We start from the raw sequence: 25,024 nt of genomic DNA, 5'->3' as shown, positions 1-25,024 counted from the left end.
TGTTTGGTCAGCCCCAGCAGCCTACATAGAGAAAATGACCTCCCTACAGGCGCCATGCCATTGCTGCGTTGTGATTGGCTTAGAGGAGAGGAGGGAGGATGCGTGCTTCCTGTTCCTGCGGGAGAGCAGAATGAAAACGAGGACGTGGGACACGGGCAGGTAAGATAAGTTTTTTTTAAATCCCTCCCCGCCCAGCTTTTTATTTTTTTAATTCCTCCCCTGTGTGACCCCACCCACGAGTCATGCAAGCCGCAACTGCCAGATGCGACCTTTGGTCTCAGGGCAGAGAAAGAATAGCGTGCATTCAGCTGCTCCCGGGAACTCAACTAAAAGGGGCCTGCAAGAAGAGAAGGTAACACGTGACTGACTGTCCGGGCCTTACTAGTGAGAGAATCAGAGAAAAGATGGCGCCTGTGTGGTTCTCGACCTATTTGACATGAGCTAAATGAAAAATGTATTATACCTTTTTCTATTAGCTAAATCATGCCTACGTTAGATATGGTGCTGTCATATAAAGGCATGAATACATAGATACATCATGCTAACACTAAATATAAGTATAGCTAGAGCTACAAACATCGGGGAAATTGAATTTTAGCCCCCAAGGCTTCCTCCCCAGAGTAAAACTCAATAATCTTGGAGGGAGGCAGGTATATGCCCTAAGTAGCACAAAGAAGTGGATGAGTTTGAAACTTGCTTTTCTAGAGATGACAGCCGGGTAAGCCAGTACTCTTTACCCTGCCTTATCAGGTTAAAAATGGACAATTTCAGGTGCCTACCTGAGTGTGTTCAACAAGCCACAATGTTCCAGCTGGAACGCAATACTTGAACTAATGTGCCATTTGTTAGAAACTGCCCCCTATGAATGTTGAAGGGCTCTACTAGCTCGTAAAAGGGGGGCAGATTGCAGTCTTGGAATAGGTCGCCCACCGTCATTATTCCCTCAGAATGCTAGCGCTGTAGGTCAGTGGATGGTAGAGAGCCCCGGGTTCACAGAGAGCCTAGCAAGGGAACAGTAGGGGCATAAGAAAGATATGGGACTCTGATATGCAGGCTTCTCCGGAAGCAATAACGTGCTACATGATGGAAATATGGAAAAGAAGGTGTTTTGGGCTATAGGTGAATATAGATCATAGAATTTGGTCCAGACACGAGGGAGGGAGGCGGATTAAGACAGTGTCATCCAGGTTGCGCTCTGCAAGCCAGGGACTCACCCATTGAATCTGTGCCACTTAGTGATAATGCTCATAGTTGGGAGCCCCTAGTCCTCCCTTATCAATGGACACCCTAAGCTCAGCCAACGTGACTCTACGGTGTCCTTCCCATATGAGGTCTCCCAGCAAGGCATCAAGCGAGCAAAATGATTTCGTCGGCAGAATAAGAGGAAGAATGGGGAAGTGATAATGACGGGACTCTGCCCATCACTGAAAGTGGGAGAGTTGTCCAGAACACAATTGGCTTCGGATCGATGCCACCATTCCGGTGATGTTGCCATGTAAGAGGTCCCCTTTGTCATGCTAAAACTAGACCCATAGATACATGACTGGGTGCAGTTGACAAAACAGAATCTCCTCGCCAAAGTCTAACCTGGACTCCTCAGCATGCAGGAGGAGAGGGAACAGGCATGATTTCACCCAATTGACTTGAAGGCTTGATGTCCAGCAAAGGGGGTAAGGGAGAAAGGCAATTTTGGTTTGATCTGCCCCTATGTTCCAGACGTACAGTAATACATTATCTCCACTGCATTTAGGGAAACAGTGTGGATTCCGTCGCTCAGTTGTATGACCCAGCGAGCCCTATCCCCCCATAATGTAGGCTAAAAGGCAGGGGCTCCATCACCTGAGCAAAGAGGAGGGCAGACAACAGGCAAACCTGTTTTGTACCTCTATGGATGTCTATTGCATCCGATACAAGCCTTCTTCTCCGAACCTACGCTGTTGGTGCAATATAAAGAAGCTGAATCATATTTATCATCCTCTTGACCAATCCGTATCTTTCAAGCAGCATAAAAATATAAGTCCAGCTCAGGAAGTTAAATGCTTTGTCTAGATCCAGGGCCATGTCCCCAGGGCAACTTTCAAGTCCCCGAAAAGCCTGCAAATATTGAACAATGACACCTCCAAAGACTTTAATACTTCATTGTTTCACCTTATTTTCAAACCTATATCACCACCTAAAAAATTGGCAATCCTCCATTTACGTTAATAGGATCACCCTATTAACTGCCTCACTTCACCCGCATTTTGAGTCAAGAAGTTGTTCTTGGATTTGGTATTTTTCTCATTTTGTTTAGAAGTGAGTCGCAAGGGAAGGGACTGACAAGGTTGGGGTGGACTACTGTATTGTTTGGTGATTAGAATACCTTGGTCAGTGGGTAAATAGATCCCAATATCGATCTCTGTGGAGCATTGTGTGCATGGATGCGCGTACCATGCAGGCAGCTGGATATCCCCATAATTAGAGAATGGACAGCCGCATGCTACATGAGGAATCGATTCTCAAGCCTAGAAGGTGCCCTCTACCATTCCACAGAGTGGGCGAGAAATTAAAGAGACACTTACGAGAAACTAGTGGATCAATGCAGGAAGAGATAGGAGAAAGGAATGGGCCAAGTCATGATGAAGTAGGGACTGTAAGAAATTTGAAATCAAACTTGAAAAGTCAGCTCCCAATGGCTGAAGTAGTAATTGATGACTTATTCCTGAATTTGTGATTGATGATTGCAGAGAGCTTATGAACATAATTTACTGGTAACTGGAGAAAATGCAAAATATGAAAAGAAAGAAAGATATTACCTTGAGTGAGACGTCTTTTTCCTCAGAAAAGATGAACTTATGTGGGATGTGCAAACGGATCGATGCAGGCCAATCAGAGTGCCAAAATATTGGAGCAGCACCTCTGAGGTGCACTAAATCCTATGACAAGGTGCATTTAAGTGACTCATGAAGAGTGAGCTGAGGACTGGAGCCCCACCCTCAAACTTCACTCAATGCAACAGCCATCTTGGGAGCCAAAGTTATGTCAAAGCAAGGGCAGTAGGTTCTGGAAAGGAAAGTTCAGGGTTTCCCAATAAAATACTGTAGTGAGGGCCTGTTCTCCATTAATAATTTTGATTGCAACATTTGAATCTGTTTTATACCATGCCTTTTGTAAAGTGGACCTGATTGTATTGCATTGCATTTGGGTTTAAATAGTGCTTTCTGCACCTGGCAAGGGACAAGGAATTTTACAGTGACCCACACGCTACTCTGGCACCCAAGGTGAGTGGTCAATCCAGTGGTTATTGATTATTCCTGGTTATTGGCATTATTGTGCTCCCATGGAAATCAATCCCTTACATACATGCTCCAGCTTCTTTGTGGTAGATTAGATTATTAGGCGTTGGATGAGATAATTACTGGGGTCTATGTCAGTTCTTGATAGTGCTGGTAGATGGCTAGTCAGGCCAGAGAAGATTAGTTTTTGCTTCATCGATATAGTTTCAAAGATGGGGTGACGGTGGTCTATAAAATGAGGTGTAGGCAGTTTGCAGAAATACTACAGAGGAGATTATTGCGAATATATGATAACATCCTGCAGTCTTTCACTCCGCAGGGAATCACAACGCAGTCGTTACAACGACTGCGTTGTGATTCCGCATACCATTACTCCACAAGTCAGTACAACGACTTACGGAGTGGTTGCGCTGGATGTTGGAATAGTATAATTTACTATTCCAACTCCAGTCTGCGCGGACAATAGGGAAGATGTTGGATGTTAAATCCAACACCTTCCCCCCCCTCCGCAAGTCGTCGTTCCGACTTGCGGAGTAATGGTATGCGGAATCATAACGCGGTCGTTGTAACAACCGCGTTGTGATTCCCTGCGGGGAGAAAGATTTGTTGTCAATGGCATTTACCGATTAGGGGAGATAAGATTGCAATGTAGAGAAGGTTATACTCAGAGGGACATGCAGAGGATGGAGGGTGTCATTAAAAAGGAAAAAGAGGGAATAATTGAAACTTTTAAGTCTAAATCAGATTTTAATGCACGGTTTTCTGATATAGTGGAAGCAGGCTTTTTGCGATAGTGTGCAATTTGAGGAAGTTAAACTGGAGAGAGAAATTGCACATCAAACACTAACAACCTGCCCAACCGAAGGCTCAATTGTAGACCTTGCAGAAACCAGAACTGAGTCCAATAGTAGAGCAAATCTTCCTCCTCAATGTGTCTATCCAGTTGAAAACCCAAAAATGAATGGCAATTTGCAGTTTTTTTTGTAGCACCGATTGGCAGAGGCAAAGGAGTCCATGTCAGCATCACTGCAGCACTTCACCTCTGTTGGAAGGTTGCCCTGTGACCTTGTGGGTCAATGTTTAGTGCTCATGCCTCACTCTCTAGGCAGCAAGGTCTGGTAACTGGAGGAATAAGAATGGGAAACCCCCTTGCCTCAAAAATATGCATGTCCCAGCATCTGGGGTTGTTCTGCCATAGCTTCAGGCACAGCTCTCTCTGCTCTTGCACCTGTGCCAAGTGCTTGCCAGAGAACCCGGGTGATGGTGGTGGCCGAGTGCTTGAAGTAGAGCGCTGGTCATTGTGAGGGTAATCCCTCATGTAAGATTGCTGCCTATTGAACATGGGGACATGGTGGCATCTTAGTTGGAGGAGTTGCCCTACAGTCAAATGATAACAGTCCTTCGCCGCTGAGCGAGGCTTACTATTCAGGTACATCCTGGACTACAAGCATTACTGGTACTTGACCCTACTCAATCTCTACCCTGAGTAGGCGCAGCTGCTATGCGATGCCGGGCATCTCCAGTCACCCAAGCTGGTCTAGCTGCCCTCGTCTAAGGTCACCAAGAAGAGCTAAAGGAACAACGTGGAATTAACAAATTCAACCCAACATATAGTATTTGTTTTCAAGTCTTTGTTGCTGTAGACCGGATAGAATGTGGTTTTCAAAGGGGAGAGTATTGCCGTTCACGCATTGGAAGGGGGACATGAAGATAGTTAAATACTTGAAATACCCTGTGCAGGGTTGTACTCTTTCCCAGTGAAGTGCTTTTTAAGTCTAATCTTCCTAAATAAGACCATCAATTCTGTTTTAAGGTTGAACCGATCATTTCTTGCCGTGGAGACAAAGGCGAGCCTCCATCACTAAGCACCTGTACCTCTTGAGGGCTTAGGGGACTTGAAAGATCCATTTACAAAGGGAACCTCTTGAGCTGAGAGTTGTAATAGGGTCCAATGTCACCAACTATTACTAGCTATAAAACAATAGCTTGGTTTAAACTTACTTATGCCCAGAGAATGCAGCTTTATTACAAATCTGCGATCCAGATGGCATCATGCCAGCCTTAAGGTAGGTACCTGCAGAACTGTTACATTGGGTGTCTCTTGTTGCTGAGTAGGTCCTCACCTGTCTGGTGCATCAAGGATGCTAGTGGCCCCCAAGATCAAGGGCCCCTAGTTTGATGGGCAATGCACTCTTTAGAAAAGGACACAGTTTCTCAAGTTGGCATACCAAGCCAACCTACCTTGGGAGTGTGTAAATTAATTCGAATTACTCTTCGCTGGCAGATGCAGCTGCTGCGCCAAGGGGCGGCGGGGAGCCAGCGAGGACTGTCACTCCTGCGGGACTAGTTACTGTGCTGCAGACAAAGATGATTGTCCCCGGGAGGGATGTATAATTTCAAATTGATTCCATACTGCGTTGGCTGGATCTGATACTAATGAGCGGAGCTCTGACAAAGGCAGAGGACACATCAGACGGATCTCCATGGGGCGCGGGCTGTAGGCACAGAGCAATTAGTATCACACAGCATAAAGAAGCAGAACAAACGTTTCTGCTCTGTTCACTGGGGGGGTTATCATACACTTATAACATAGCTGTGGTGCAGCAGGAAAGGCAAAGCCTTGTTCGGATAATGCAGATTGCGAGATTCAAGGACGATGCAGCGCCAAGTTCAGATATATAGGATCTTCTTTATTGAGACTGGATCTGTAGACACCCCATCGACAATGAAGCACCACCAGAACACACATAGAATCCCACCTACCACATTGACAACCACCCCACATCCGAGATCTTCACATCATAACATGGATACCTACATTCCAGAGGTCAACATCATAACATAGATACAGAACACCACATCCACTTGCTCACCCAATATTAAAAAAAACTGTGAAATAAGAACTCCTTAACATATGAAATAAATGCCATGATGGATGCAACAGGATTATAAGGGAACATAACATAGGATACAAAATATGCAGCACGGAAAATGCAATTTTGTAATCACAAGATCTGATTAAAACAAATTGTTTACACAATCTTGTAGACAAAGCGGCATCCTCCTCAACCGCTGAGATCTTGTAACCCTCATGTTCATCTTGTGCCTCCCTCATTCTTGGAGCATCTTCCTCACATGGATAGAACTTGACAACCATGTTCAAGTTTCAAATTCTATGGTCATTCGTTTTTACTGCATTTGTGAATACCTTAATAACTTTGAATGGTTGACTATACTGAGACATCTTCCCTTCCTTCCTAGGAGACTTCATTTTCACCCAGTCCCCCACATGCTTTACCTTACTCTTAGCAGCCTTCCTCACATCATAGCACTTTTTACTTTTCTCCATCCTCTCCTTTTCCTTTTCCTTCCATCCTTCCATCCTTCATTCTTAGTCTCCTGGCAGGGCTGCCGAAGGTGGACAGGTGAAAGGGTGGAGACCAGATGATGCTCGATCCACTCGTCCCCCAGATTGGGCATTGGGCACCAGGCTAACAACCTTGTCCCATAACAAAAAAAGAAAAATTTGTTATGGAAACAGCAGCAAGGACCTCTTGGGGCACGATAAGTAACTTAGCGGATGATTTAGAGTTTGGCAGGTGGAGGTAAGTCCATCAGTATGGCGAAGTTCTACTTTACTCCCACCATACCGAGAGTCCTCTGCCCACGAAAAGTAGAATTATCCACCAGCCCTGGGCATAACTCTAAACATTGGCAGGAACTGATGTCACAGTGATTCCGGTTAATGAATTATAGGTTTGACGGACAGTACAGTCAAAATGAGAGAACCATCTGTCAACATTTAACATGTTTTTATTTTTTCAAAACAAAATCCAGAAGCGGGATTTTGTTTAAAAAAAAAGAAGAAGAAAACGAATGACCCCTACACCATGAAAGATTCTCCTACAGTTTGAGGGTCATTTAAAGGTTCTTACTGTCCCTTACCAGCACGTTTTTCACAGTGGTAAGAGATTTTATAAACTGGTGTAGACCTGCCCACACCAAATCGAGTGGGTAGTTGGATGACCAAACCTTCAATGGTCCGTACTCTGCCGGGCCATCAGAGGAGCATTACAGCCGCAGAGGCGCATGGACCTTCAGTTTGGTGAAGTGAGTACTCCTCACCTTTGCGACAGGTTACCCCCCTCTGCTAAAATCTAAATCAGCCACTCACTCTTTTAAATCTTTGTTAGGTGTAGCAATTGATAAATGTTTCCTGTCGCACTTTGTAGTAGCTCCTTATGGAATTCTCGATCCATCCATTATTTCTGAGCAGCTCTGATCATTTCCAAGGGATGCTCTTCCCCACACTGGGTGAATGTTCACTGTGGGTGTTGAAGGCACTATTAGAATAGTGGGCTGGAAAGCATGGCCGATCACTTATGGTGCCAGTGGACCAATGAACAGGTCTGTGTCCAGTAAATGGGGTTGCCGCCACGGTCCAGTTGTTGGTGCCCTCACTAGGATACATTTTAAAGGAAAGACTAGTTAAGAAGCCAACTGGTATGACGTCACTGGAGCCGACTACTGATGCTGTAATGGGCTAGAACATCAAAGACCATTCCAATGTGCCAAAGTTCCAATAGGCACTATATTGCTCTCTTAGTCCTATATGCTTCCAAATGATGTCTTGTCGTGCAGTGGCAGGCTCTCCGGAAAGGTGGACTGGTCATCTTTCTATTGCTCATTGATGCATTTGGATGTCACTGACTTAGCTTTTTGATTCACAGAGACACGCAAGCCCCTCGACCACTTCAAGGTGGTTATTCTCCGACGGTACGAAGGACTTCCAGAGTCTCTGTAGGAGATATGCCTGATTGACAGTAGTCAAAGCCACAGGGAAAATACTAACAGAATGACACAAATTCCAAGTGCAAGACCAGAATTGGAATCTAGGATTTGTAACCCTGAACCACATTTTGGGCAGAATACTGAAAGTGCCCAAGAAAACAGAAGTGGAGGTCCTTCGTTGCTGACCTTCATGCCAGCCAGAATAATAGGGAGTAGTAGTAGTAGTAAGCTAGTTATCTTGGGAAACGTTCTTTCTCAAGGATACAGTGGTTCTTGCTTATTCCTTAAGCAAGAACCACTTGCTTAAGGAATCCGGCATCCGGCATCCGGCATCCGGCATCCGGCATCCGGCATCAGACTCATTCCAGAAACGTTTTCAGCCATTACTCATAACGGGTGCTAAGTCCCACCAATGAAAGTCATAACTGACATCCCTAGCACCAGAAAACTGGTTCCCGACACCGGTGACGTCACTTCCATCCAACGTTTTCTGGCCCTAACAGAGGCTTTGAATATTCAGGAAAGGAGCCAAAAAATAAAAATAAAAGGAAAAACTTCATTAGTGAGATTGAAGGAAAGAAGGCGGGCAAGGCGTGATAAATCTACAGAAGCTACTGGCTTGATTAGGAAGTAAACTTGTTCTTCCTATGGGTAGGATGTCCCACAGATCCTTTAAGTCATCCCAAACCACAGTAGTCAAAAAGACGAGTCAAGGTCTCAATACATCCATCAGTAAAAAGGACTGAGTAGAACTCCACCAACATACAACTGTTCTCGCTCACTGGAATACTTCTTGGTGAATGGATGTACCAGGGGACCGAGCAGCATCTTTACTAACCAGCAGAATCAAAAATCACTCTCAGACGACTTGAAGTAGATGCCTTCACCCTCCTACAATGGGATCTGCCAATCTCAGACTGGTTGGTTTGCCGGCAGTCTGTAACAGAGGCCAACTGTACGGAAGATTCACCTGGCAATGGTTTGCTTACAAAAATTCTTAACCAACTGAGAAACTGAAAATCCCACCTGCAGATGCATCTAACTGGAATCTAATTGTTCAAGGCCCCTTTGAGGATCAAGATGATGCAGACGCAGCTCTTCTTCAGTGAAATCAAGATAGGGGTAACAAGATGGGAGGCATATCCCCTAAAAACATGTTATGCTTGGAGCACAGCATGAACAAAGAAGATGTAGAGAGGGGTTGCAGCACGCTAACAGCCTCGCAGAAGTTCCAACTAGTAGAAAAACTGCTTTCCAGGCAGGGAATTTAGGATCAAAGGAATGAAAGGGCTAATGGTTGGTCCATCAAAACACTCAAGATTGGATTTAGACACTACCACAAAAAGAACTAAGGGATATTTATATGTAAATCCTCAGGAAAACGTATAACAAACATTTGAGATAAAGAGTACTTGTGAGAATAGAGAAGCCAACATTAGATAACGCTTGATGGTACCTCTCTTAAGGCCCTTTTCGTCCAGAGAAAGAGTAAAGTGAAGCATGATAATGATGTCTGATTTAAGAAGGCATACAAAAACATTCTGAGACCATGTGGCAAAAATGCACCATCTACCAGAGTGCATAGGTGAGGTACTGGGGATAGAAGAACAGCAGGAGTTTCTGGACTGGAGAGAACACAACCTTAGGTAACATCTGGAGTTCAAGGCCAGGCACGAAAATTGGGAGATGCCAGTTTTGGTTGGAATACTGACTCATTGCTTTGAGTGAAAACCTTCTCCTGCTTTAGCAGTCTCCATTGAAAACATTCCTTTGCCAGCTGAATAAGTTTGTAATACTAAAGTACACTGGCCTAGATCGGTGCGAGGAGAATAAACTCTGCACTGTGCAGTGTGATTTTCTGAAGCACACTCAGCATCACCGGAGCTGGGGGAAATGTGTAATAGAGTTTTAAATCCTACAGTATTCTAAGAACGCCCTTTAAAGTACTTTGGGACAGAAGATAGCTTGAGCAGATCCAAGGATGATTCTTTTTTGCGGTTGTTGCGAAGAGATCAATTTGGGGAAAATTACCATCTAAAGAAGATGTGAATCACTACCGCCTCTGCAACTTCCTCTGTGTGGCTCCTGTTTGCGGTTGACGGATTTCAGAAAACCTAAAGGGGCAGATTTTTATCGGACTTGCGCCACGTTTAAGCCGCCGTTGCGTCACGCAACGGCGGCGTAAAGTGGCGCATCCCTGCGACCCATTTACAACATGACGCATCTAGGCAGATGCGTCACGTTGTAAAGCCCTGCGCCACATGTGGGCGTTCCGGCGCAGGGTGGGCGTTCCGGGGCAGGTGCGCCTCGCAAAAGTGCCTGCGTGAAATCTACAAGATTTCACGCAGGCACTGTTAGGCCAATGCTGCGTCAAAACCCTGCACCTGCTTGAAGCAGGCGTAAGGCTTGACACAGCATTGGACAGATATGGCCCCCCAGAGCATTGCTGGAGCTGCATCACGCTTGCGACGCAACTCCAAAAACCACAGTTGATGGACAGAATGCAGAACAATGTCATACATTCACCCCAGTACAGAGATCTGGGCCTAAATCCATTGTTTTTTTGCACTCCACACCACCCCAATTCAGACATGGCCATATGCAAATCAGTCTGACCCTGTGCCTCATGGGAACAGTCCAGCCCGAACTGCCAAGCCATGCCTTCCCTGGACCGGAAACAAGCTTCCGAGGACCGGTTTCTGGCATTCCAGCCGTCTTCAGCCCGGCTTGCTTGAATCCAGTGGTGTGGAGAGCATGGGACTCACGTCTGAGCATACCCATCCCACTCGGGGTGACAAATGCAAAAACCACAGTTGATGGACAGAATGCAGAACAATGTCATACATTCACCCCAGTACAGAGACCTGGGCCTAAATCCATCGTTTTTGTGCACTCCACACCACCCCAGTTCAGACATGGCCATATGCAAATCAGTCTGACCCTGTGCCTCATGGGAACAGTCCAGCCCGAACTGCCAAGCCATGCCTTCCCTGGACCGGAAACAAGCTTCCGAGGACCGGTTTCTGGCATTCCAGCCGTCTTCAGCCCGGCTTGCTTGAATCCAGTGGTGTGGAGAGCATGGGACTCACGTCTGAGCATACCCATCCCACTCGGGGTGACAAATGCAAAAACCACAGTTGATGGACAGAATGCAGAACAATGTCATACATTCACCCCAGTACAGAGATCTGGGCTTAAATCCATCGTTTTTTTGCACCCCACACCACCCCAGTTCAGACATGGCCATATGCAAATCAGTCTGACCCTGTGCCTCATGGGAACAGTCCTGCCCGAACTGCCAAGCCATGCCTTCCCTGGACCGGAAACAAGCTTCCGAGGACCGGTTTCTGGCATTCCAGCCGTCTTCAGCCCTGCTTGCTTGAATCAAGTGGTGTGGAGAGCAGGGGACTCACTTCTGAGCATACCCATCCCACTCGGGGTGACAAATGCAAAAACCACAGTTGATGGACAGAATGCAGAACAATGTCATACATTCACCCCAGTACAGAGATCTGGGCCTAAATCCATCGTTTTTTTGCACTCCACACCACCCCAGTTCAGACATGGCCATATGCAAATCAGTCTGACCCTGTGCCTCATGGGAACAGTCCAGCCCGAACTGCCAAGCCATGCCTTCCCCGGAGCGGAAACAAGCTTCCGAGGACCGGTTTCTGGCATTCCAGCCGTCTTCAGCCCGGCTTGCTTGAATCCAGTGGTGTGGAGAGCATGGGACTCACGTCTGAGCATACCCATCCCACTCGGAGTGACAAATGCAAAAACCACAGTTGATGAACAGAATGCAGAACAATGTCATACATTCATCCCAGTACAGAGATCTGGGCCTAAATCCATCGTTTTTTTGCACTCCACACCACCCCAGTTCAGACATGGCCATATGCAAATCAGTCTGACCCTGTGCCACATGGGAACAGTCCAACCCGAACTGCCAAGCCATGCCTTCCCTGGACCGGAAACAAGCTTCCGAGGACCGGTTTCTGGCATTCCAGCCGTCTTCAGCCCGGCTTGCTTGAATCGAGTGGTGTGGAGAGCATGGGACTCACGTCTGAGCATAACCATCCCACTCGGGGTGACAAATGCAAAAATCACAGTTGATGGACAGAATTCAGAACAATGTCATAATTTTCACCCCAGTACAGAGATCTGGGCCTAAATCCATCGTTGTTTTGCACTCCACACCACCCCAGTTCAGACATGGCCATGTGCAAATCAGTCTGACCCTGTGCCTCATGGGAACAGTCCGATTCAGAAAAGGGGGTGGTGATGAACAGAGTGTCTGAATTAAGCAGACCACTCTTACCCAGTCCAAAGATCAGGGCTTGATCCATCACCGTTATTTAGCTCACTGCACCATCCCAGCTCAGAACCTGGCTATATGCAAATTAGTCTGTCCCTGGCCCAGTGCATCATGGGAACAGGGCAGACCAAACTACCAAGCCAATTCTTCACCAGAAAGGAGACAAGCTACCGGGGACCGGTTTCTGGCATTTCAGCCGTCGTCGGCCCGGCTTGCTTGAATCCTGATGGTGCAGTGAGCAAGGGACTCATGTCTGAGTATACCCTGCCACACCTATAGTGGCCAAAAACGATTCAGAAAAGGGGGTGGTGATGAACAGAGTGTCTGAATTAAGCAGACCACTCTTACCCAGTCCAAAGATCAGGGCTTGATCCATCACCGTTATTTAGCTCACTGCACCATCCCAGCTCAGAACCTGGCTATATGCAAATTAGTCTGTCCCTGGCCCAGTGCATCATGGGAACAGGGCAGACCAAACTACCAAGCCAATTCTTCACCAGAAAGGAGACAAGCTACCGGGGACCGGTTTCTGGCATTTCAGCCGTCGTCGGCCCGGCTTGCTTGAATCCTGATGGTGCAGTGAGCAAGGGACTCATGTCTGAGTATACCCTGCCACACCTATAGTGGCCAAAAACGATTCAGAAAAGGGGGTGGTGATGAACAGAGTGTCTGAATTAAGCAGACCACTCTTACCCAGTCCAAAGATCAGGGCTTGATCCATCACCGTTATTTAGCTCACTGCACCATCCCAGCTCAGAACCTGGCTATTTGCAAATTAGTCTGTCCCTGGCCCAGTGCATCATGGGAACAGGGCAGACCAAACTACCAAGCCAATTCTTCACCAGAAAGGAGACAAGCTACCGGGGACCGGTTTCTGGCATTTCAGCCGTCGTCGGCCCGGCTTGCTTGAATCCTGATGGTGCAGTGAGCAAGGGACTCATGTCTGAGTATACCCTGCCACACCTATAGTGGCCAAAAACGATTCAGAAAAGGGGGTGGTGATGAACTGAGTGTCATGGGAACAGTCCAGCCCGAACTGCCAAGCCATGCCTTCCCTGGACCGGAAACAAGCTTCCGAGGACCGGTTTCTGGCATTCCAGCCGTCTTCAGTCCGGCTTGCTTGAATCCAGTGGTGTGGAGAGCATGGGACTCACGTCTGAGCATACCCATCCCACTCGGGGTGACAAATGCAAAAACCACAGTTGATGGACAGAATGCAGAACAATGTCATACATTCACCCCAGTACAGAGATCTGGGCCTAAATCCATCGTTTTTTTGCACTCCACACCACCCCAGTTCAGACATGGCCATGTGCAAATCAGTCTGACCCTGTGCCTCATGGGAACAGTCCAGCCCGAACTGCCAAGCCATGCCTTCCCTGGACCGGAAACAAGCTTCCGAGGACCGGTTTCTGGCCTTCCAGCCGTCTTCAGCCCGGCTTGCTTGAATCCAGTGGTGTGGAGAGCATGGGACTCACGTCTGAGCATACCCATCCCACTCGGGGTGACAAATGCAACAAGCATTTGCAATGCAATAGGGCTCGCATTAGTAAAGTTTGAGGGATTAGTATTGTAAATGACAAATTTATTATTTATGTTTTTGTTTTGAAATTTTGGAAATTAATAACTTTGTCATTTACAGTGCTAATAGTGTTATCTTGTGGAAATGTGACACCTATAGCATTTGTAATCCGTTGCTTGTGCTACACAAGGGCCGATATAACAGCAAGTTTAAACATATGCAACTGAAGCAATGAGTGAGAGTTACCACGGACAGCAGGACGACGGCGGGGGTGAAAGGAACTACAGACAGCAAGAGGAGGACAGGCCTGCGGCCGTGAATAAGTGACGGCGGGGGCGGGGCAGCGAAGCCTTTGATGTGCCAAATGCTGCTGGGGAACCGAGTTGGAGCCTCGGCGTGGGCTCAGCATCCTGTGATTCTGATCAAATCACTTTATCTCCCTGCCGCTACCACACAATGAAAGTGTCCCTAATGTCCTTTAGCAGTCGGTAAATGGAGTGCCATTTGTTGGAAATTCATAAAGACAGATGGTGCAACTATAAAACAGCCTGCAGCCCTGATCCCATGTACACTATAACACGAACATTATTTCAAATAAAAAAAATGTTTTTTTACAGGATGACGTGCAATTGTAAAAAAGCAGCAAGTTTCACACTCGCAGATCACATTAGGTGCGATAGTATAATTTCAGCACACAATTGTAAGCTTAACTCATACTGCTATCCTTACACACTTGGAATATAACATGCCATTGATTGGAAATTAATAAGGCCAGAGGTTACAACTAAAAAACAGCCTGCAGCACTAAGCCCATATGCACTATAACACGAGCATACTTTGAAATCAAATGTTTTGTTTTATGCACGTGGACACGCAAGTATAAAAAAAATCTGCATGTTTCACTCTCGCTGCTCACATCAGCTGTGATAGTATAGTTACAGCACGTAATTGTAACATCAACTCATCCTGTCATCCTTCCGTACTTAGAAATTCACATGAGATTCAAGAGGGATTGATAAAGCTAGAGGTTGCAAGTATAAAACACCCTAAAACACTGAGCCCATGTGGTTACAACTATAAAACAGCATCAAAGGCAGAACTTATGTTCTCTATAACACGAGCATAGTTTAAAAAAAGAAATTTTTGTTTTGTGCAAATGCATTGGCATTTTACACATCAACACGTTTCACGCTCTCTGCTGATATCAAGTGTGATCTTATTTTCACGGGACTTAATTCATACATCAAATCACACTGATATATTTACAAAGTCAGTACATAGCGTGCCATTTGTTATAAATTCATAAAGGCACAAGGAACAACTATTAAACAGCCTGAAGCGCTGCGCCCATGTACACTATACCACAAGTGTTTTCTACCTGAGTCCATACAACGTGCATGCAGACACTTTGCATTGTCGTTCAATTGGGAATAATATATAAAAATAGGAGGTCTTTTGCTAAATTACATAGGAATATTTCAAACAGGATGGCTCAGAATGTAAACGAAATTACCACCAACAAACTTAACATGTGTGCAGTCACTAAAAGAAGGCTTCCAAGAAGTAGCGTACAACCTACAGGGCATGCACTTCAGTGCCTCGTAATGTGTAGTAGACGCTAGGCAATTAGTTTAGCCTGCCTCCACTCCCCAGAAAAAGGGGGCATTCATAATTCTTTATCACCAGTCAAGATTTTAATGATGCCCACTGAATTATTTTACTTTCAAGCATAAAAGAGTAACTCCTGTCCCTGAACATAAAATCATCTCTAATCTTCCAACTCAATGGGGCATCGATGCTTTTGGCCCAGCAATTTTAATCAAAGCGAAAACAGAGACAGAAAACAGAGACTAAAAACAGCGCAAGTCACATTTTAAAGCTAAATGTAGTTAAACTTTTAACTGCCTGTGTTTGTATTTTGGAGTTTTGAGCATTATCTGTATTCATGCACCTTGCTTAATGTGGAAACACGGGCCGTTCGTAAGACCATAGACATTACAATTTCCCCACAACTTGAAACTCCATCCTGTGGGTCTGAATAGACTACGCCTCTTCACAAACGAGTTTCAGTACGGTTGGCTGTCACACAATAGCACTGGTAACCTCAATAGAAATACGTGCAGGTTAGCACACGATGTGGAAGTTGGAGCCGGTGACTATGTGGGAAGGGCAGAAGGGAGGGGGGAGCGAGAGCAGAGAGAGTGGGTAGAGGAGCAGGGAAAGAGACACAATAATGAAAGCATAAGTAGCGCGGCAGCCTCCGGTTTGACGGTGTTTGTTTAGCCAAAGCACTGCAATATTTTCGGGTGGATTTTGCGGTATTTAAAAAAATTCAAAAAAGAAAATGAAACAAAAAATCTGCAGAGCGAGCTGCAAGGCTCCTTATGTGTAGTGGACCAGTCACCATTTTAACCCAGCATCATTAGTCAATGTTAGCAAAGCCTGAGCCACGCTCTTGCGATCAGCTGACAACAATACACACGGGAGGCGTACACAGCCGAGAGTGTTAGGTTGAAGAGGCGAGGCTGGCAGGGGCCGGGGACTCCTCCAGTCTTCGGGTCACTAGGCTTCTGTGAAGCTGCACGGAGAAGGAGCGGGGCAGACCTTTCAGTTTCAAGCGCATCTCTCGGCTCAACGCTGACGTCCTGCTGGGCGGCCCCTCTCTCCAGCAGTGAAGTGGCTGGACGGAATCCCGGTTGCTGGGAATTGCCTGGCTTATCAAACAAGTCAAAGAAGGAGCGAGGGGCGGATGGTGGTGGTGGGGGGGGGGGGGTGCAACACCGTGAAAAGTGGCACGTGCATATTAAACGTATGCGCGAACCAGGCGCCATGTCAAACAAGGCAAGTTTAAAATACCGTCAAAGATGTCACTAAAGTATACTTACTGCTTACAACAAGAAAATACAGCAGAGCCGGGAAGAGAGGCAGGGCCTGCGGCCCTGAATAAGTGACAGTGGGGGGCGGGGCAGCGGAAGCCTTTGATCGTAGCTTCAATTGTGGATGTGGCAGCAAAGCCTTTGATGTGCCAAATGCTGCTGGCAGGGGGAAGGATCGTGCAAGCTCGTCCACGAGGAGCTTGTCACGTGATTCTATTTCTCGTGAACTGTTGGGAATCCGGCTTGAAGAGAGCCAATCAGCTGCCTGAATAGAGCCTTTGGGGAAAGAAGCAGATCAGCGACATAAGGGCTCACCCCTGTTTTCTATTTCTGCGAAATAGAAAAGGGGCGAGCCCTAAACAGTTGATGGACAGAATGCAGAACAATGTCATACATTCACCCCAGTACAGAGATCTGGGCCTAAATCCATCGTTTTTTTGCACTCCACACCACCCCAGTTCAGACATGGCCATATGCAAATCAGTCTGACCCTGTGCCTCATGGGAACAGTCCAGCCCTAACTGCCAAGCCATGCCTTCCCTGGACCGAAAACAAGCTTCCGAGGACCGGTTTCTGGCATTCCAGCCGTCTTCAGCCCGGCTTGCTTGAATCCAGTGGTGTGGAGAGCATGGGACTCACGTCTGAGCATACCCAGCCCACTCGGGGTGACAAATGCAAAAACCACAGTTGATGGACAGAATGCAGAACAATGTCATACATTCACCCCAGTACAGAGATCTGGGCCTAAATCCATCGTTTTTTTGCACTCCACACCACCCCAGTTCAGACATGGCCAAGTGCAAATCAGCCTTGACCCTGTGCCTCATGGGAACAGTCCAGCCCGAACTGCCAAGCCATGCCTTCCCTGGGCCGGAAACAAGCTTCCGGGGACCGGTTTCTGGCATTCCAGCCGTCTTCAGCCCGGCTTGCTTGAATCCAGTGGTGTGGAGAGCATGGGACTCACGTCTGAGCATACCCATCGCACTCGGGGTGACAAATGTAACAACTCCAGCACTGCGCCGCCTTTACGGCACAGATGCGCCATGCATCTGTGCCGTTTTTGCCCCATGGTGCGCCGCATTATAAATGCGGCGCACCATGGGTGGCGGAGCTGTGGCGCACAATAACTGGCGCATCCCTGGGGATGCGCCAGTTATTGTAAATCTGCCCCAAAATGTCTGCAGGCTGGTTCTCCTCTCACACTACATGAGCTGCCGATAAAAAATAGCTTTGTCCATGACCATAGTTCTCTGACTTTGAGGTGCAGAAAAAGAGAACCCTTACCCATGTGCTTGTTGAGGCTGTACATCAACTGTTACTCCTGCAGTTACGATTGAATTGTAGCCAGCATTTGTTGCCTCACAAATTTGGCGGCTGTAGCCTTCATATTTACAAACTGACAATGGAACCAATTCACAGGTGAGGACAATCCCAACCCTTTAGCTGCTGCCTTGCTTTGTTTCACACTTTCTGCCAAGTCGTCGGCTGCCATTCCTATAATGGGGGAAGGGGGATATTTACAATGAAACAGTGAAGCGCAGTACTGCAAGCCAATTAGCTGCGCCGACCTGTGTCATTTCCAAAAGGTAGCGATGCGCCGTATTAACAGGAATACGGCACACCCCTGTGCTCCCCTCTGTGCCAGCGCTAAAACAGCAGCAGGGTGCCAATGCAGGCACTCTTGTACCATGGTGCCAGGGATAATTGTGTTTGTGCAGGGACGGACACCTTCCTGACCAACACCATTCATTAATGGTGTTTTGCTCCTTCTATATATGCTACATAATGCAGCACACATAGAAAATAAAGCACAAAACGAGAAGAAATAAAAGTATTTCTCCTTGTTGTGCAACTTCAACACATCTGCTTGAATGGCGGTAGTTTTTGGCGCTGCCTCAGTTTTACCAATCCTTGTAAATATGGGGCAGTGTCAAAAAGCCGTGGGTGTTGTGTGGGAACACCCACAGCAACGCCCATGACACCCCCTTTTAATGCAGAATACTGGGTGAAAGAGGGCCATATTTACAAGGCTGTGTAAAGCCACGCAAAGTTGCTTTGCGCTGCCTTGTAAATATGGGCCAGCAAACAGTACCACTGGAGCATCAAAAAAGATATGGTGCTCTGGTGACGCAAGGGTCTTGGAAACATGTCCCAGGGGGTCTTGAAGCGGGGGCTGCACTCCCTCCCTGAGGAACGCAACAAAAAGTGTCTGCATGACACGACAGCTGAACCCTTAGACCTGGAAACAGTGTCCCCAGGATCGAGTCCAGGCTGGCCAGCCCGCTTCTCAGCATCCGCCATTGGTGCACACTACGGCCATTGACTCGTGTATGTCCTTTATTGTTTCAGCTTTAAAAACGTAAGCCAAGCAATAGACATAAATTAAACAACACCTACAATTTTTTATTTTTTTTTAATTTTCAAAACCTTTATTGGTAATTGTGAGCATGAACACAGCTCAGTGCCTACAACCAAGGAATGGCCGGCAGCGCTTTAGAGTAATCATCAGGCGTCAATCCATAACACAGAACGAAATGCGTATTAACACAACATGCCGCCTACAACCACTTCGGGCCGGCCGCGCTTAAACTAGTGCCACGTGCATAGTAAGTCAAAAGTGTGGACCATGTAGTAGCGTTCTGCTCAACAACTCCTACAATTACAATCAAGGATACGCATGTTGTCAGGTCGTGTTGTAGTGCACACTCGGCGATCAACAGTCTGAGGTAGCTCATGTTTGAGGTTTGCTTTAGTAAGGAGGGTTGGAAATGGCTAACTCCTGGCCCTGGCAAAGAACATCTGTATCAACCAGACCAGCGGTTCTTAACCTTTTGACTTCTCTCAACGCAATTTCTATGACTTCTAGACAATGCACACAAAAACAAAAACAAGTATACACCAAACAAATGGTCAAATATTTCAATATTTTATGACCAAATTAAATATAGAAAACGTTTTCACATTTTCAATGTTGCTTCTTTCATTTTATATACTTTATTCATTTTAATTTATTAATTTTAATATTACGTAATTTTATAAAAACAGACGTGTCTCGGACCTTTAAGTATGCCTCGCGGACCGCCAGGGGGTTCTCGAACCCCAGGTTAAGAACCTCTGAACTAGACGATGTTGCTGTCCAAAAATACTAAACCAGCCCAAAATTAGCACAAAAACATGTTAAGTGAAAAACAAGTTCCATCACTGTCTTGTGCAAATAGTCAATTCATGTCACCCAGCCAATGACAGCGTCCAGAGCGTTAGGTCATCATAAAACAAGTTTAAAAAACATTTTAGAAAGAAACAAGTTACGTCAGTGCCTCGTGCAAATAAACAATCCGCGTGGCGACCATGAAAGCCAGAAACGTACCCTCATTTGCATTCACGCCATCAGGCGGCAGGATGGGCAGACTGGCAGAAAAGGACTCGTGCGCTAAAGGGCTGGTGTGCAAATAAACTGATGTAATAAGCTTCGGTCTGGCGTGAAGGGGCATTATAAATGTTACCTTCCCAGGCCTGGATCATGAAATTATGACGAAAACGATAAAAGACGCCCCTTAAAGGCTGCTCACATGTAAATGTAAATTGATACTTGTATAGCGCACTACTCACCCGCAAGGGTCTCAAGGGCTTGTACGAATACCGCTGTGGAACCCGTCCTGGCTTTCCCTGTGAGGCGTCCACTCCTGGGCACCCCCAAGGTGCAGCCAGGCATCCTAGCGCTGTTGGGGCCGTTGTGGAGATTAAGCAAGCTGTTGCCCAGAGTTGCACTCCACCATTGGAATAGGCACAGAGGCGAGAATGATCAGGTCCGAGGAAATTGAGCCCAAGACCCGCCGAGGAAATTGAGCCCAAGACCCGCCGAGGCGGGGAATTGAACCCTGGTCCCAAGCTAGACCTCTGCATCAGGGTCTGCCGCTCTAACCATTGAGCCACACTTCTCCACATGCTGCTGCTGCGTCTAATTCCTCGAATCACACCAGCTGTGATCAGAAGAGTAAGTGCCCGATTCACAGAACTAACTTAAGACAAAACCCTAAACTTACTACTTTTGGTATTCACAGAAGGTAGGATTTTGTCTTAAGACAGACTTAAGACAAAATCCTATCTTAAGTCTGTCTTAAGACAAACTTAAGACAAAATCCTAACTTCTGTGAATACCAAAAGTAGTAAGTTTAGGATTTTGTCTTAAGTTAGTTCTGTGAATCGGACCCATAGTGTGCAAATAAGCTTACTTAGAATAGACTGATATACACTAAAAATATATCAAATGTGCTCCTCCTTTAGAAAATACAGTGGTGGGATCGTCGATGCCACGTCAGCTTAATCAGGTCCCTCTACTAAGCCTAAGGGGGCGGAATTCCCATATGGATAGCAATAAATGAGATACATAGCCCCCTGGGGTCATATAGGAGGGTATATGCCGAGGGAGTTAATTCTAGCAGTTTTCCAGGTGGCATCAATGTAAAAAGCAGCCTGTATGAAAAATGTATCAGAGTCCGCTGGAAGACAGAGACAGAGCAGGTTTACAGTGTCTTATGTTCATCTTATAAAAATAGGTTGTAGGTCTCACCTCTTTGCTTACAAGAATGTGGTACCGAGCAGCATAATAAAGTGCAATATAGTTCCCTCGCCTCCTTCTTTGCAGATATAGGAAGTTGAAGCCAAACCTTTCTTAGAGCAATTTTTGTTAACGGTCTTGACTGGCCGCGCGCCCCGCCTAAACCTAGCATATAACGACCATTCCGGTTAAGGAAATAGCCGGTAAATGTGAAGAAAATTTGAGATTCAGAAATCATGTCCTGCCTTGCTTTCATGAAGAACCAATATTTCCCCTTAATATTTGGCATACTTTACCACTAGTAACTTTACTAGTAGTAAGTGTTATAGTAGTACGTTTACGAGTAGTAAAGTTACTGGTAGGAACTTACCTTTGCAAATACCGAAAAGTAGTAAAGTTAGTCTTTTGGTGAGAGAGCGCAAACTGACCTAAATGTATAAGTACACCACACTTACACGTAGTAAGCACAAGTCATGAAGAGAAATGCCATGAGTGCTGATAGTACCTACATCTATATTCTGAAATGTGTAGTTAATGTAGAGATTTAAGTAGAAGTGGAACTAATGCAGAAATGTGTGAACTGTATGATTTTATTAGACGTGATTATTCCTGAATCCATGTCGTGTAGCTGCTAAAATGTAAGATGGCATACGGTTAAACGTAGAACGTGGTAGGCCTCAGGGCCAGAGCTAGAAGGGAGGGGGAAGGTGGTTCATTTCACGACATGGATTGCACTAATGTTTTAGTAATAACGTTAATGGGCCATGATTTATAGATGTGTTTACCGAATAATAGAATAAGAGTACTAACATGCTATTAATTAATGAAGAAATTGAATGCTATAATCATTATGAGAAATGCTGTAGGCCTGAAATGTTTTAAACATTGATTTACACGTACTGGTCTGGGCCGAGAAATGTTGCAAACTTTTGTTGGAAGTCTATGAGAATTGGGATCTTGGCTGCAGGTGTCTGTCTGCAAGAGAAAGGGGGGATCCAATTATAAATGGAATGAATAGAGGTTTGTTCAGGAGACGGCCCAGACATGGAGGAGGGTTCCGGAATGTTTTAAGGGGTATCAGCGGGCCGGAGAAGAGTCTGAGAAGCAAGGTCAACTCTAACGCACGAGGCCTCATCATGGAAAAAGCCAGAAGCTACACCACGTGAGGGGCGTCTCACGAGGGGCGTCCCAAATGTTGTTGTGTATTTTGTATTAGGGACAGCACCCCTGGGTGGAGTTAGAGCAGATGCCTGAGGACCCTTTAGAGAGCGGATGGGTAGGCAGAGAGGGGTCATGACTGAAGAACTATAGGTTTTCACCAAGAGACTGAGAGTGGGTGACTTCCCTTGGGGGTCATTCACTGCTGACACCTTTTGTTAGGTTGAGATCTGGTTAAGTAGGGATACCATCTAGAGCAGGGTCGGGACAGCCTAACTTGTGTTTTCCCTCCAACTTAAATGACGGAGAGATCCCAGTATGTGTCAATGCTGATAGCTTTATTATTCTTAGAACTTGTACTCGTAGTTTCTGTTGCTCGTCTGAGGGCTTTCAGAGAGCACATGTACGTAGTTGGGCCTGTGTATCTTGTGAATCTCATTCTGAGATGCCTGTATTTGCAACTTATCTTAACCTTATAATAAATCTTTGAAAGCTAGAAGTTGTTTGTGATCTTTTGGAGCGGAGTCCTTTATTGGGTGAACTAACTTGGTAAGAGATGCACTTTCTTCCCTCAATGACAGGCAACAAAGGTTCAGTCGACCAGATCGGGGTTTTAGATCAATAGTGATAAGGTATCGATCAAAATCTCGCCCTTCCAGTTGGTAGCAGAGGATGGTTGCCTTCTTGAGGAAGGTGATCTAGGCCAGGTTAGATTACCCCAAGGCCCCTAGAGATCGATGATCGGAAGAACCGCCCGCCGAAGAAGGACCGGATGACGTGAGACAGAAAAAGCAGCAGTATCGGTCGAGAGTGAGTATAAAGGGTCATGCGTGCTAGATTGCGGTGTTTTTGTGTTGTATCTATGTTGTAATGTCTGGCGGAGTTGAATGCCTGTAGAGAGACTGTGGAACAGGTTGTGAGCGCGCACAACCGGTGGCAATCTTAAGTTCAAGGAGAGCTTAAGTGGTTCGGGTGTGCCGGACACCCAGAGTAATTGTCAACTAGTGTGAAGGGGGGTCATGAGGTACCATTGATCACCCGAAAGACCGAGATAGGGGGGACGTAAGAGTGAGTGCGTGAGTAACGGACGCTGGTCGGAGGTTACTGTGTGTGTAAAGAACCTATCAGAGAGACGAGAGACATTTCGTCAGTTGTGTTGACAATTACAGACAGGCTGTGGACGTACAGTCGAGGGAAGTGACCGCTTGGTCGGAAGTAGTCATTTTTCAAGGTATGAATGGGACGCATGCATGACCGCGAGGAGAGCTGAGAAAGGAGGGGTGCTGCTGCGAAGCGGAGACTAGTGACGTCAGAAAGTGCCGCGCTGAGATTGGCCGGCCGGAGAAAGACCGCGCTGCGATAGGCCAGCTAGCAAAGCCGCGCTAGGATTGGTGGATTGTCATCAGGAAGTAAACAGAGTATTCAAGCTGGAAATTGTGCGCCTAATCATGAAGTGTTTTAAATGGTTGAGAGAGATGTTTAGGAGAGAGCGGCGGGGATCGTATGAAGGGGAAGAAGCCCCGCCGGAGGGTACGCCGGCTCGTTACATGGCGGTACATGTTGGGCTACATACGATTTTGTGGATCTCAGAGTGGAGTAAGATTACAGAAGGGAATGAGGAACTGACGTTCCCGAAGTACGGGACGTTCAGATTAGAGGTGCTACACAGACTAAAAGCAGTTATGACCTCAACGAGACCCCTGCCTAGACCGACCCAGTTTGAAGCCCTTAATGCGTGGATTAGGGCAGCGCACGAAAAGAACATGAACAGACGACAAGAAAGGGTGAAACGTTCGGTAAGGGCAGTGCAGGATGCCAAGTGGGATGCGGATGCTAAAAGATGGAGGGTGCATAACATGGAAGTAAATAAATTGTATCCAGTGTTAGAGATGCCCGGGAACAAAAGCCCCCTAGAAGAAGATGACGAGAGCGAGACAGAGGACAGCCTGATAAACAGATTATTGACAGACAGGCCACCCCCGTATAACAGAGCAGGGGGAGATGTCGAGAATAGTGAGAAAGGGGGGGGCAATGCAGGAGAGCATGGGCCGCTTCCCAGTTCCGATTGGGATCCCGCTGCAAAGAGAGAACTGTCCCAGCCTAGCCAGGTGCAGCAGGTAGTCGGGAGGTTTGTGGTGCAAAGGGCGCCAGAGACGGAGTGTGCCACATCCTACGCATTACCCGATGCACTACAGGTACCTGTTACCATAGGTCCTATAGTATCGATATATGACCCAGAGAGAGCTAGAGGGGAGGAACGGGTACGGAGGGACAGAGAAAGAGCAGAGATGGCAAGGAGGAATGATACAATCAACTCCCCAAGCCAGTTGCCGATACCAAGAGAGTGGAGCACCCCAGTACACACAGCAGGAGATCCGGGGGGCCATAGATGGCCAGAGGATATGAGGGGATCAGGACGGAAATCCTTTCAGGAGTTAAACGAGTACATGAAGAAGTGGGATGAGGCAGTTGAGGCTCACAAGAGCATCATAGCTGCGGAAGCTGGAAGAGAAAGTCAAGATAGCAGAG

Source organism: Lissotriton vulgaris, chromosome 7, assembly GCF_964263255.1.
Source record: "Lissotriton vulgaris chromosome 7, aLisVul1.2, whole genome shotgun sequence".
NCBI lineage: Eukaryota > Metazoa > Chordata > Amphibia > Caudata > Salamandridae > Lissotriton > Lissotriton vulgaris.
The sequence above is the reverse complement of the archived record's forward strand: the minus strand, read 5'-3'. Positions refer to the sequence as shown.